This window comes from Delphinus delphis, chromosome X, assembly GCF_949987515.2.
Source record: "Delphinus delphis chromosome X, mDelDel1.2, whole genome shotgun sequence".
NCBI classification, from domain to species: Eukaryota; Metazoa; Chordata; class Mammalia; order Artiodactyla; family Delphinidae; genus Delphinus; species Delphinus delphis.
Window position 1 is genome coordinate 39,847,695 of NC_082704.1, and position 15,716 is coordinate 39,863,410.

The window sequence follows — 15,716 nt, forward strand, 5'->3', positions numbered from 1 at the left end:
CTTACCATATGTCCCAGAAATTCCACTCTTAGGAATTTTCCCAAGCAGAATTTAAAACATTTCCTCAAAAAGGTTTGCACAGGAATGTTCATAGCAATTTCATTTATGATAGGCCCTAAGTGGGTACAATCCAAATGTCCATCAAGAAATGAATAGAGAAACAAATTTGATGTTTTCATGAATTAGAATACTACTAAGCAATAGAAAGAGGCAAACTACTGGTACAAGCAATAACAGAGATGCATCTCAAAAAATATTATACTTAGGGAAAGATACCAGACACAAAAGAGTACATTCTGCATGATTCCATTTATATAAAGTTAGAGGCAAAACTAAATTATATTGATATAAATTTAATCAAATCAATGTTTGCCTGGCTTGAAGGTTGTAATTTTTCTGACTGTAAAAGGGGCAAAACAGAACTTTCTTAGTTGAGGGAAATGTTCTCTATCTTGACAGAGTAGTAACTCCACTGGAAAATGCATTTTCATTGAACTGTATAGTTAAAATGTATGTATCTTATTGTATGTAAATTATACCCCAGTAAAGGAAATTAAAAATCAAATTATCTAGGAATAAATCATATTAAATACTTACAAGACCTCTACACTGAAAATTATAAAATACTTCTGAGAAACATTAAAGTAAAGAAGACCTAAATAAGTATAGAAATATGGATTGAAAGACTCAATATTTTCAAGTTGTCAGTTATTCCCAAATTGATATATAAATTCAATGCAATCCATATAAAAATCCCAGCAGGTTATTTTTCTGTTGGCAAGCAGATTCCAACTACGTATATGAAAATGCAAAGAAAGAGCCAAATATATCCAAGACAACTTTGAAAAAGAGAGCTCCAAGATTTCCATACTAGGTACCAAACTTAATACAATGCTATAGTGAATAAATAGTATGACATTGTCTCAAATATTAACATATATGTGTATACACACAGACACAGGCACACACGTATGGACCTGTGAAACATACCTACACATACTGTCGCTTGATTTATGGCAAAGATGACAGTGCAGTGGAGAAAGGATTTAAAAAAAAAAGTCATAGCAGTTCAAATAAATATCCATGGGTGAAGAATATTTGTTAACTCCACCTAAGTAACACACAAAAATAAATTCCCAGAGGATTGCAGATCTAAATGGGAAAGGTAAAAATGTCATTCTAATGCAAAATGCACAGGAAGTCATCTTCATGACTTTGGAGTAGGCAGTGTTCTTAAAGAGGGCACAAAAAGGACTAATTACAAAGGATAAAAAAGATTATAAATTGTACTTTATTAATATCAGAAACTTCTATTCATCAAAAGACATATCAAAAGAATAAGGAAGCAAGCCACAAGCTAGGAGAAGATTTTTCGAACACATATATCTGAGAAATGATTTGTATCTATAATGTATAAAGAACTCTCAAAAATGAATAAGAAAAAGACAACCCAATAGAAAACTGGGCAAACACTTTAAAACAGCAACTCAAAAAACTGAATATCCAAATGTCTAGTAAATTTGTGAAAATATGCTCATCTTCATTCTCTTGCAGAGAAATGCAAATTGAAACCAAAATGTGATACCACTAAACACCACCCAGAATGTCTAAAATAATAAAGACAGAAAATATCAAGTGTTTTACAAGTACAATTAGAACTGGTACTATCACTTTGGAAAACTATTTGGAAGAATATATAAAAGTAAACATATGTATACTCTATGACCCAGCACTCTCACTCTAGATTCACCCATAATAAAAATGTCTGCATTGGTTTACCAAACAACATTTACACCTATGTTCATAATAGCACTTTTTAAACTGCCCAATATTACCAAGTACCCAAATGTTCTTCATCAGGAAAATGTACAGGTTAATTGTGTATTAACACAGTGTATTATTCAGCAATAAAAATGTACAAATTAGAGGACCTTCAACGTGGCAGGGGAGTAAGATGTGGAGATCACCTTCCTCCCCACAATATATCAAAAATACATCTACATGTGTAACAACACCTACAGAACACCTACTGAAGGCTGGCAGAAGACCTCAGACTCCCCAAAAGTCAAGAAACTCTCCACATACCTGGCTGTGTGGCTGACAGGGATTTGGTGCTCCAGCCAGGTGTCAGGCCTGAGCATCTGAGGTGGGAGAGCCGAATTCAGGACATTGCTCCACCAGAGACCTCCTGGCCCCACGTAATATCAATCAGCGAGAGCTCTGCCAGAGATCTCCATCTCAACACTAAGACCCAGCTCCACTCAACAACCAGCAAGCTCCAGTGCTGACACCCCATGCCACACAATTAGCAAGACAGGAACACAACCCCAACCATTAGCATAGAGGCTGGCTGAAATCATACTAAGTTCACAGACACCCCAAAACACACCACCGGACTCGGTCCTGCCCACCAGAAAGACAAAATCCAGCCTCATCCACCAGAACACAGGCACCAGTCCACTCCACCAGGAAGCCAACACAACCCACTGAACCAGACTTAGTCACTAGGGGTAGACACCAAAAGCAACGGGAGCTATGAACATGCAGCCTGCGAAAAGGATACCCCAAACAGAGTAAGTTAAGCAACATGAGAAGACAGAGAAACATACAGCAGATAAAGGAGCAAGGTAAAAAACCCACCAGACCAAACAAATGAAGAGGAAATAGGCAGTCTATCTGAAAAAGAATTCAGAGTAATGATAGTAAAGATGATCCAAAATCTTGGAAATAGAATGGAGAAAATACAAGACAGGTTTAAGAAGGACCTAGAAGAACTAAAGAGCAAATAAACAATGATGAACAACACAATAAATGAAATTAAAAATTCTCTAAAAGGAATCAATAGCAGAATTACTGAGGCATAAGAATGGTTAAGTGACCTGGAAGATAAAATAGTGGAAATAACTACCACAGAGCAGAATAAAGAAAAAAGAATGAAAAGGATTGAGGACAGTCTCAGAGACCTCTGGGACAACATTAAATGCACCAACATTCTAATTATAGGGGTCCCAGAAAAAGAAGGGAAAAAGAAAGGGTCTGAGAAAATATTTGAAGAGATTATAGTTGAAAATTTCCCTAATATGGCAAGGGAAATAATCAATCAATTGCAGGAATTGCAAAGAGTCCCATACAGGATAAATCCAAGGAGAAACACACAAAGACACATATTAATCAAACTATCAAAAATTATATATAAAGAAAAAAATATTAAAAGCAGCAAGGGAAAAACAGCAAATAGCATACAAGGAAATCCCCATAAGGTTAACAGCTGATCTTTCAGCAGAAACTCTGCAAGCCAGAAGGGAGTGGCAGGACATATTTAAAGTGATGAAGGGGAAAATCCTCCAACCAAGATTACTCTACCCAGCAAGGATCTCATTCAGATTTGACGGAGAAATTAAAACCTTTAGAGACAAGCAAAAACTTAGAGAATTCAGCACCACCAAACCAGCTTTACAACATATGCTAAAGGAATTTCTCTAGGCAGGAAACACAAGAGAAGGAAAAGACCTACAATAACAAGCCCAGAACAATTAAGAAAATGATAATAGGAACATACGTATTGATAATTACCTTAAATGTAAATGGATTAAATGCTCCAAACGAAAGGCATAGACTGGCTGAATGGATACAAAAACAAGACCCATATATATGCTGTCAACAAGAGACCCACTCCAGACTTAGGGACACATACAGACTGAAAGTGAGGGGATGGAAATATATTCCATGCAAATGGAAATCAAAAGAAAGCTGGAGTAGCAATTCTCATATCAGACACAATTGACTTTAAAATAAAGACTATTACAAGAGATAAAGAAGGACACTACATAATGATCAAGGGATCAATCCACGAAGAAGATATAACAATTGTAAATATTTACACACTCAACATAGGAGCACCTCAAAACATAAGGAAAATGCTAACACCATAAAAGGGGAAACCGACAGTAACACAGTAATATTTGGGGACTTTAACACCCCACTTTCACCAATGGACAGATAACCAAAATGAAAATAAATAAGGAAACACAAGCTTTAAATGATACATTAAACAAGGTGGACTTAATTGATATTTATAAGACATTACATCCAAAACAACAGAATACACCTTCTTCTAAAGTGCTCATGGAACATTCTCCAGGATAGATCATATCTTGAGTCACAAATCAAGCCTTGGAAATTTAAGAAGATTGAAATCATATCAAGTATCTTTTCCGATGACAAGACTATGAGACTAGATATAAATTACAGGAAAAAAACTGTAAAAAGTACAAACACATGGAGGGTAAACAATACACTACTAAATAACCAAAGATTCACTGAAGAAATCAAAGAGGAAATCAAAAAATACCTAGAGACAAATGATAAAGAAAACACGATGACACAGAACCTATGGGATGCAGCAAAAGCAGTTCTAAGAGGGAAGATTATAGCAATACAATCCTACCTCAAAAAACAAGAAAAATCTCAAATAAACAGCCTAACCTTACACCTAAAGCAATTAGAGAAAGAAGAACAAAAAAACTCCTAAGTTAGCAGAAGGAAAGATATCATAAATATCAGATCAGAAATAAATGAAAAAGAAATGTAGGAAACGATAGCAAAGATCAATAAAACTAAAAGCTGGTTCTTTGAGAAGATAAACAAAATTGATAAACCATTAGCCAGACTCATCGAGAAAAAAAGGGAGAAGACTCAAACCAACAGAATTAGAAATGAAAAAGGAGAAGTAACAACTGACACTGCAGAAATACAAAGGATCATGAGAGATTACTACAAGCAACTATGTGCCAAGAAAATGGACAACCTAGAAGAAATGGACAAATTCTTAGAAAAGCACAACCTTTTGAGACTGAGCCAGGAAGAAATAGAAACTATAAACAGACCAATCACAAGCACTGAAATTGAAACTGTGATTAAAAATCTTCAAATAAACAACAGCCCAGGACCAGATGGATTCAATGACAAATTCTATCAGACATTTAGAGAATAGCTAACACCTATCCTTCTCAAACTCTTCCAAAATATAGCAGAGGGGGGAACACTCCCAAACACATTCTACAAGGCCACCATCACCCTGATACCAAACCCAGACAAAGATGTCACAAAAAAAAGAAAACTACAGGTCAATATCACTGATGAACATAGATGCAAAAATCCTCAAGAAAATGCTGGCAAACAGAATCCAGCAGCACACTAAAAGGATCATACACCATGGTCAAGTGGGGTTTATCCCAGGAATGCAAGGATTCTTCAATATACACAAACCAATCAATGTGATACACCATATTAACAAATTGAAGGAGAAAAATAATAAGGTAATCTCAATAGATGCAGAAAAAGCTTTCAACAAAATTCAATGCCAATTTATGATAAAAACTCTCCAGAAAGTGGGCATTGAGGGAACCTACCTCAACACAATAAAAGCCATATATGATAAACCCACAGCCAACATCATTCTGAATGGTGAAAAACTGAAACCATTTCCACTAAGATCAGGAAGAAGACAAGGGTGCCCACACTCACCACTATTATTGAACATAGTTTTGGAAGTTTTAGCCACAGCAATCAGAGAAGAAAACAAAATAAAAGGAATACAAATTGGAAAAGAAGAAGAAAAACTGTCACTGTTTGCGGATGACATGCTGCTATACATAGAAAATCCTAAAGATGCCACCAGTAAACTACTCGAGCTAATGAATGAATTTGGTAAAGTAGCAGGATACAAAATTAATGCACAGAAATCTCTTGCTTTCCTATACACTAACAATGAAAAATCTGAGAGAGAAATTAAGGAAACACTCCCATTTACCATTGCAACAGAAAGAATAAAATACCTAGGAATAAACCTACCTAAGGCGACAAAAGACCTGGATGCAGAAAAATATAAGACACTGATGAAAGAAATTAAAGATGATACAAATAAATGGAGAGATATACCATTTTCTTGGATTGGAAGAATCAACACTGTTAAAATGACTATACAACCAAAGCAATCTACAGATTCAATGCAATCCCTATCAAACTACCACTGGCATTTTTCACAGAACTAGAACAAAACATTTCACAATTTGTATGGAAACACAAAGGATCCCGAATAGCCAAAGCAATTTTGAGAAAGAAAAACAGAGCTGGAGGAATCAGGCTCCCAGACTTCAGACTATACTACAAAGCTATAGTAATCAAGACACTATGGTAGTAGCATGAAAATAGAAAAATAGATCAATGGAACAGGAGAGAAAGCCCAGAGGTAAACCCACACACATATAGTCACCTTATTTTTGATACAGGAGGCAAGAATATACAATGGAGAAAAGACAGCCTCTTCAATAAGTTGTGCTGGGAAATCTGGACAGCTACGTGTAAAAGAATGAAATTAGAACACTCCCTAACACCATACACAAAAATAAACTCAAAATGGATTAAAGACCTAAATGTAAGGCCAGACCCTATAAAACTCTTAGAGGAAAGCATAGGCAGAACAATATCACATAAATCACAGCAAGATCCTTTTTGACCCACCTCCTAGAGAAATGGAAAAAAAACAAAAATAAACAAATGGGACCTAATGAAACTTAACAGCTTTTGCACAACAAAGGAAAGTATAAACAAGATGAAAAGACAACACTCAGAATGGGAGAAAATGTTTGCAAATGAAGCAACTGGCAAAGGATTAATCTCCAAAATTAGCAAGCAGCTCATGCAGCTCAATATCAAAGAAAGAAACAACCCAATCCAAAAATGGGCAGAAGACCTAAATCAACATTTCTCCAAAGAAGATATACAGATTTCCAACAAACACATGAAAGGATGCTCAACATCACTAATCATTAGAGAAATGCAAATCAAAACTACAGTGAGGTATCACCTCACACCGGTCAGAACGGCCATCATCAAAATATCTACAAAAAATAAATGCTGGAAAGGCTGTGGAGGAAAGGGAACCCTCCTCCATTCTTGGTGGGAATGTAAATTGATAGAGCCACTATGGAGAACACTATGGAGGTTCCTTAAAAAACTAAAAATAGAACTACCATATGACCCAGCAATCCCACTACTGGGCATATACCCTGAGAAAACCATAAGTCAAAAATAGTCACGTACCACAATGTTCATTGCAGCTCTATTTACAATAGCCAGGACATGGAAGCAACCTAAGTGTCCATCGACAGATGAATGGATAAAGAAGATGTGGCACATATATACAATGGAATATTACTCAGCCATAAAAAGAAACAAAATTGAGTTATTTGTGGTGAGGTGGATGGACCTAGAGTCTGTCCTACAGAGTGAAGTAAGTCAGAAAGAGAAAAACAAACACCATGTGCTAACACATATATATGGAATCTAAAAAAACGAAATGGTTCTGAAGAACCTAGGGGCAGGACAGGAATAAAGACGCAGGGGTAAAGAATGGACTTGAGGACACGGGGAGGGGGACGTGTAAGCTGGGATGAAGTGAGAGAGTGGCACTGACATATATACACTACCAAATGTAAAATAGGTAGCTAAAGGGAAGCAGCCGCATAACACAGGGAGATCAGCTCGGTGCTTTGTGACCACCTAGAGGGGTGGGATAGGGAGGGTGGGAGGGAGACGCAAGCACGAGTGGATATGAAGATATATGTATACGTATATCTGATTCACTCTGTAATACAGCAGCAACTAACACAACAATGTAAAGCAATTATATTCCAAGAAAGATGTTAAAAATGTACAAATTTCAACTACACATAATATAAATGGATCTCACAAACATAATATTGAGATAAAGAAGCCAGAGTGAAAAAGAATAATGTATATGAGTTTGTATGTATTTAAACATAGGCATAACCATCATAAATATCTATGATGCTAGAATTCAGGGTGGCAGTCTTGGGTAAATGACTGGAATGGAATTTCTACAGTGTTGTTAATGTTCCGGGTTTTTTGTTTTGAGTGTTTGTTAAATGGTTTTAATTTGTAAAAGTTTATTGAGCTACATATTTATGATTTGAGCACTTTTACATATGTATTTTATTTCTAGTAAAATATTCCCTAAATGCCGAACAAGCTTACATCATTCCTCTCATAGTAAACTTAAACTCAAAAAAAAATTCTCACATTATTGGTGGGTATATAATTTGGTACATTCTTTTTTAAAAATTTTATTTTATTGAAGTACAGTTGATTTACAATGTTGTATTAATTTCTACTGTAAAGTGATTCAGTTATACATATATACTTTTTTTTCATATTCTTTTCTACTGTTGTTTATCACAGGATATTGAGTTTAGCTCCCTGTGCTTTACAGTAGGACCTTGTTGTTTATCTGTAATTTGGTTCATTCTTTCTGGAGAGCTATTTGACAGGAATTATTAAAAGAAATGTTCATATTGTTTGATATAGTCATTTAATTTTTTGCATTCTGTTCTACAGAAAAAAATCATACATGTGTGGAAAGATTTGCACATAAAGATGTTCTTTGTAGTAAAACAAATAAAGCCAAACAATAGAAGAAACAAAATATACAAATATAGATTATTGGGCTTAAACAAGTTATTGCCTGTCCACATAATTGAGTTCTGTTAAGTAGTAAAAGTACACTGTAAAAGTGTATTTAATGATAAAGAATACCTTTCATGATTTACACTTTAAATAATAGAAAAGTAGATTAGAAACAATATGCTCAATGGGATTGTAATATATATCTATATGCATATGTATACATATAAACATAGAATGTAATGATAAAATATAATCAATCCTTATTTCTGAATATTCTTATACAATCAATATTAAAACAAGCAATTTCTGTACGTTAAACCACCAGAAACAAACATAGCAAATAAACTAGGAAATATGCACAATATATATCATGAATTCATTTTAACTTCATTTTTCCATGCTTCAGAAAAAAGTGATATGGAGAAAACCTTTCTTTTCACATGAAAAATCTATCACTCCCTTCACAGTTTGTTTAGGATACAGGATAAGCCACTGTAATAGAGACCCCAAGAATAAAATGGTTCAGACAAGAGGGAAGTGTATTTCTCTCATACAAAATAGTCCAGAGATAGGAAGGGACTTTTGGGCAGGTGAATTTGTCTGCTGTATAGGTCAGGTGCCTTCTATTCTGTTGCTCTGCTATCTCCTAGAGTGTTGTCCTTATACTTTGTCTGAGTTCTAGGACACAGGAAGCAGGAAAGAGAAAGTAGTAGGCAAACAATTCCCTTTTAAAAATTGATACAGAAGTTGCACGTTCCACATCTGCTCATATTCTATTGCAAAGAACTTGAACAAAAGACATACTGTACTTGGCTACAAAGGAGGCTAGGGAATGTTAATTTCTTGTTGAGTGATCAAGAGTTCTTCTAAAACATTGGGAAAGGAAATCCTGTTACTTAGAGGAAGATAGGGAAAATTGTCACTGGGGGCAATTAGCAGTCTTGGGTAAAATAAGTGATGGCAATAAAGTTAACAATCATCACCCAAACTTTGGTAAAGTTGATCATCTGAGATACTACATCCACACACAATTCCATTTAGTGCAAAACAAAGTTTTCTCTATGTCTAAGAAAAATCAACTGGGTGAATAGCCGTGTGGTGTACAGAGACCCTGATCATCCATATTTACTATAACTTTGTCATAGTTAAATTTTTGTGAACACCACTGATTATTTCCTTAGCATGGATACCTAGGAATGAATTTGTGGGCTCAAGGGGCACCCATATTTTAAATGTAAATGCCTGAGTTCTATACAGAAAGGTGGAGAAATTCATATTCCATTACCTGGAAATAAGCGAGAAAGCCCTTGGGGGAGTGTAGAGTACAGACTTCCTGATTTTGTGTCATAAAGAGCTTGCACTGAACCCACTTTGAGACCATAGACACCATCAATAGACTTAAGTACCTCCAAAGGAGGACTAAGTAGACTTGTACTCACAAGGCAGCATGAGACAGGCCAGAATAATTAGTGATAAGCCAGTGGGCCTGGCTTCAGTCAGACAGGTCTCCTCTTTCCCACCCTACTTCTAGGTCGTGCCCATGTTCTGAGGCCCAGGTCAAGTTCCTTTTCCTCCTCTAGGCTTTTCTATTTTGAGCGAACCTGGCCATTGCTATCTCCAAGCCCCTATTGGCCTGACAGTTCACCCTTTCCTTTAGCTTTCTCCAAATGGCCTCATATGTAGGGGTATTTGCCCTACCCAGAGAGAGTATATCTTTCACCAGCATAGTACCCTCCTCTGAGACCTAACCCTTATCATTCAGAGCACACAGGGCAGGGCTTGGGCATCTGAGGAGGTCCCCAAAATACCTATTGACTCAACCGTGAACAAAGGGAAGAAATTGAATGGAGAATATGGGAGAGGACATAGGGTTATATTGAGACAGTCTTCATTCTAAAACCTGGATTGGTTCCCAGACTCAACACTAACCAGCCATGTAACCTTGGACACCTTACTTAAACCTCTCAAAAGGAGAGAGAGAGAGAATGGAGGGAAGAACACCAGAGAAGAGTGTGCCATAACAGTTCAGATGCAAGCTCAAAAGGGCCTAAACCAGCATAATAAGTTCAGCTGTCACAATAAAGAAAGATGGAGGCTTACTGGCTATCAAAGGGGGTGAGAGTCAGACAAGGCTCTGAAATTTCAAGACAGAGTGACTAGACAAGTTAATATGGTAGGTTGGGTTAATTAATGTTAAAGGCACACGATCTCATTCAAAGATGACTATAAAATATCAGCAGAAGACCTAAAAGTCAATTTGGCCCCCATAGACCTGTAGTCACAAAATGATATCAACTGGGTAAGGGAAAACTGTTGGAGTTAATATTTTAATCTCCTAGATATAGCTGCAAATTTGCAGGATTAGAGGAAAGAGGATCAGGTTGAACAAGAAGTAGGTAGTTAGCAAAATCCAGACTGTGAGAAACCCTACAAGTGAAACAGCCCAAGTTCTTCCACAGATAATTTGTGAGGAAAAGAAAGAGATGGAGGAAAAAGCCATACATTAATGGAGGCTTCTGGGGTAGCTGAAAAAGTTCTATTTATTGATCTGAATTATGGTTATAGGAGTGTTCACCTCACAATATTTCACTGCCCTATACATTTTAAATGTTTCTAGGTTATATTTTATAATAAAAATGCTTTAAAACTTACAAGCTTTCTTTTTTTACGTGAGTTTCAAGAATCATAACATGATAACAAGGGTAGGGACAATGAGGTTTCAGGGTCTCCTAATGACCTCATAATAAACAAGATCAGGGTTGTTAAGAATTCTACCACATGAATTGACTCAGTGATTTCCCAGTTTATATAACTAGTCCTGCATTTCTTTGTTTTACAATTGCATGCAATTATTGAAAATATCACTGTGGTTTTCACTCAATCTGCAGGCAATGTCCATCTAGGATAAAAATGCTACAAAATTATGACAATTGAAGGGCTCCTGTATAGCCTTTCACAGTCCAAATTGATTGCCTTGTTTTGCAGAAGCGTCAGGTTCACCTTGTGTTGATTTTGTTTTGATCACTTTTCTAACAACTGTTAGAGATATAATTTACAGACATTAAATCGTACACATATGAAGAATACATTTCTAATGAGTAGTGAGTACTGAAAAGTGTATACTCCCACATAATCACTACCACATTTAAGATATAGAACATTTCCATTACCTCAGAAAGTCATGCCCCTTTGCAGTTAGTACCCCAATAAACTTTATTCCAGGAAACAAATAAACTGATTTCTATTACTATAGATAGGTTTTACCTTCTCAGGAATATTGTATAAATGGAATCATATTGTACATATTCTTTTGTGCCTGGCTTCATCCATATTATTGCCTGAATCACTTTGTTCCTTTTTTTTGTTCTACTGTTTGTGTTTGGTATTGCAACATAACAAATAACCCCAATACTTAGGGGCTTAAGACAACAAACTTTTTTTTTTAATTTTTTGATGAACCTCCATGATGTTTTCTATAGTGGCTGTACCAATTTACATTCCCACCAACAGTGCACAAGTATTCTCCTTTCTCCACATCCTCTCCAACACGTATTTGTTGTCTTTTTGTTAATAGCTATTCTGACAGGTGTGAGGTGATACCTCACTGTGCTTTTGATTTGCATTTCTGTGATGATTAGTGATGTTGAGCATCTATCCATGTGTCTGTTGGCCATCTGTATGTCTTTCAAAAAATGTCTATTCAGGTCCTTTGTCCATTTTTTAATTGGGTTGGGTTTTTTTTTTTGATGTTGAGTTATATGAGTTCTTTGTATATCTAGGATATTAACCACTTATCAGATATACGGTTTGCAAATATCTTCTCCCATTCAGTAAGCTGCCTTTGGTATTGTTGATAGATTCCTTCACTGTGTATAAGCTTGTTAGTTTGAGGTATTCCCATTTGTTTATTTCTGCTTTTGTTTCCCTTGTCTGAGGAGACTATATCCAAAAACATATTGCTGAGACCAATATCAAATTGCTCAATGTCTATGTTTTCTTACAGGAGTTTTATGGTTTCAGTTCTTATATTTAAATTCTTAATACATTTTGAGTTGATTTTTGTATATGGTGTGAGAAAGTAATCCAGCTGATTCTTTTGCATATAGCTATCCAGTTTTCTAACATCATATATTGAAGAGACTGTCTTTTCCCCATTGTATATTCTTGCCTCCTTTGTTGTAGATTAATTGACCATATGTAAGATTGAGTTTATCTTTGGGCTTTCTATTCCCTTCCATAATATCTGTGTCTGTTTTTTGTACCAGTACCATACTGTTTTTGATGACTGTAGCTTTGTAGTATAGTTTGAAAGGGGGAGGATGATACCTCCAGCTTTGTTCTTTTTTTCTCAAAATTGTTTTGGCTATTTGGGGTCTTTTATGTTTCTATACAAATTTTAGAATTATTTGTTCTAATTCTGTGAAAAATGCCATTGGAATTTTGATAGGGCTTGCATCAAATCTGTAGATTGCCTTGGGGAGTATGGTCATTTTGACAGTATTAATTCTTCCAATACATGAACATGGAATATCTTTTCATTTGTGTCATCTTAAATTTCTTTCATCAACATCTTATAGTTTTCTGAGTACGTGTCTTTTACCTCGTTGGTTAGATATAGTCCTAGGTATCAATATTTTATTCTTTTTGATACAGTTGTAAATAGGATTGTTTTTCTTAATTTATTTCTGATAGTTCATTGTTAGTGTATAGAAATGCAACAGATTTCTGTATATTGATTTTGTACCCTTCAAGTTTACTGATTTCAATTATTAGTTCTAATAGTTTTATCATGGCATGTTTAGGATTTTCTATATATAGAATCATGTCACCTGCAAAGAGTAACAATTTTATTTCTTCCTTTCCAAATGTTGATTACTTTTCTTTTGCTTTCTTGTCTAACAGCTGTAGCTAGGACTTCCAACAAAATATATATTTTATTGGAATATATCAAATAAAAGTGGTGAGAGTGGGCATCCTTGGCTTGTTCCTGGTCTTAGAGGAAATACTTTCAGTTTTTCACAATTGAAAATGATGTTGGCTGTAGGTTTGTAATATGTGGTCCTTATTATGTTGAAGTATGTTCCCTCTATGCCCACTTTGTTGAGATTTTTTATCATAAATAGATGTTGAATTTTGTCAAAAGCTTTTTCTGCATCTATTGATATGATCATATGTTTTTATTCTTCAATTTTTAATGTAGTGTATCACATTGATTTATTTACAGATAGTGAACCATCCTTGTATCCCTGGGATAAATCTCACTTGATCACGGTGTATTATCCTTTTAACTATTATTGAATTCAGTTTGCTAACATTTTGTTGAGGATTTTTCCATCTATGTTTGTCAGTGATATTGGCCTATAATTTTCTTTTTTATGGTCTCTTTGTCTGATTTTGGTATCAGACAAAGGGTGATGCTGGACTCATAGATTGAGTTCAGAAGTACTCTTTCCTCTTTAATTTTTTGGAATAGTTTGAGAAGGATAGGTTTTAACTCTTCTTTAAATATTTGTTAGACTTGATCCATTAAGCCATCTGGTCCCAGACTTCTCTTTGTTGGGAGTTTTTTGTTTTTTACTGATTCAGTTTCATTACTGGTAATTGGTCTCTTCATATTTTCTATTTCTTCCTGATTCAGTCCTGGGAGATTGCACAGTTATAGGAATTTATCCATTTCTTCTAGGCTGTCCATTTTACTGGCATGTAATTGTTCATAGTAATCTCTTATGATCCTTTGTATTTCTACAGTGTTGGTTTTAACTTCTCTTTCATTTTTAAATTTTATTTGGGCCCTTTTTCTTTTTTTCTTGATGAATCTGGCTATAGACTTATCAATTTTGTTTGTCTTTTCAAAGAACCAGCTCTTAGTTTCATTGATCTTTTCTTGGGTTTTTTAGTCTCTATTTAATTTATTTCTGCTCTGATCTGTATTATTTCTTTCTTTCTAGTAACTTTGGGTTTTATTTGTTTTTCTTTCTCTAGCTGCTTTACACGTAAGGTTAGGTTGTTTCTTTGAGATTTTTCTTGTTTCCTGAGGTAAGCTTGTATCACTATAAACTTCCCTCTTAGAACTACTTTTGCAGTGTTCCATTAGGTTTGGATCATTGTGTTTCCATTTTCATTTGTCCCCAGGTATTTTTTTATTTCCTTTTATGATTTATTCAGTGACCCATTGATTGTTTAGTAGCATATTGTTTAGCTTCCACATGTTTCTGGTTTTTGCAGGGTTTTTTTCTTGTACTTGATTTCTACTTTCATGCTGTTGTGGTCAGAAAAGATGTTGGATATCATTTAAATCTTTTTAAATTTATTGACTTGTTTTTTGGTGTAACCTGTGATCTGTCTTGGAGAATGTTCCATGTGCATTTGAAAAGAATGCATATTTTCTTGCTTTTGGATGGAATGTTCTACATATATCCATCAAGTCTATAAGGTCTAATGTGTCACTCAAGGCCAGTGTTTCCTTATTGATTTTCTGTCTGAATGATCTATCCTTTGATGTAATTGGGGTGTTAAAGTCTCCTAATATTATTGTTTTACTGTCAATTTCTCCCTTTGTGTTTGTTCATATTTGCTTTATGTATTTAGATGTGAATGACAGTACACTTGATTTTGTCCCAGAGGCCTCTTAAACTCTCATTTTTTTTTTTTTTTTTTGCGGTATGCGGGCCTCTCACTGTTGTGGCCTCTCCTGTTGCGGAGCACAGGTTCCGGATGCGCAGGCTCAGCAGCCATGGCTCACGGGCCTAGCCACTCCATGGCATGTGGGATCTTCCTGAACCGGGGCACGAACCCGTGTCCCCTGCATCGGCAGGCGGACTCTCAACCACTGCACCACCAGGGAAGCCCTTAAACTCTCATTTTTAAAAAATTCTTCTTTCCCTTCATCTTGGGTCATTTCCACTACTCTGTCTTCCAGTTCTCTGATTCATTCCTCTGTATCATCTAATCTTCTGTTGATTCCTTCTACAGTATTTTTTATTTCAGTTATTGTAGTCTTCAGCTCTGTTTGATTCTTTATATTTTTCAACTCTTTTTTGAAATTCTCACTGTGCTCATCCATTTATGCTCATCCATTCTCCTGAATTCAGTGAGCATCTATATGATCACTACCTTGAACTCTTTATTGGGTAGATAGCTTATCTCCACTTTGCTTAGTTCTTCTCCTGGGGTTTTGTCTTGTTCCTTCGTTTGAAACATATTCCTCTATCTCCTCATTTTGCCTAATT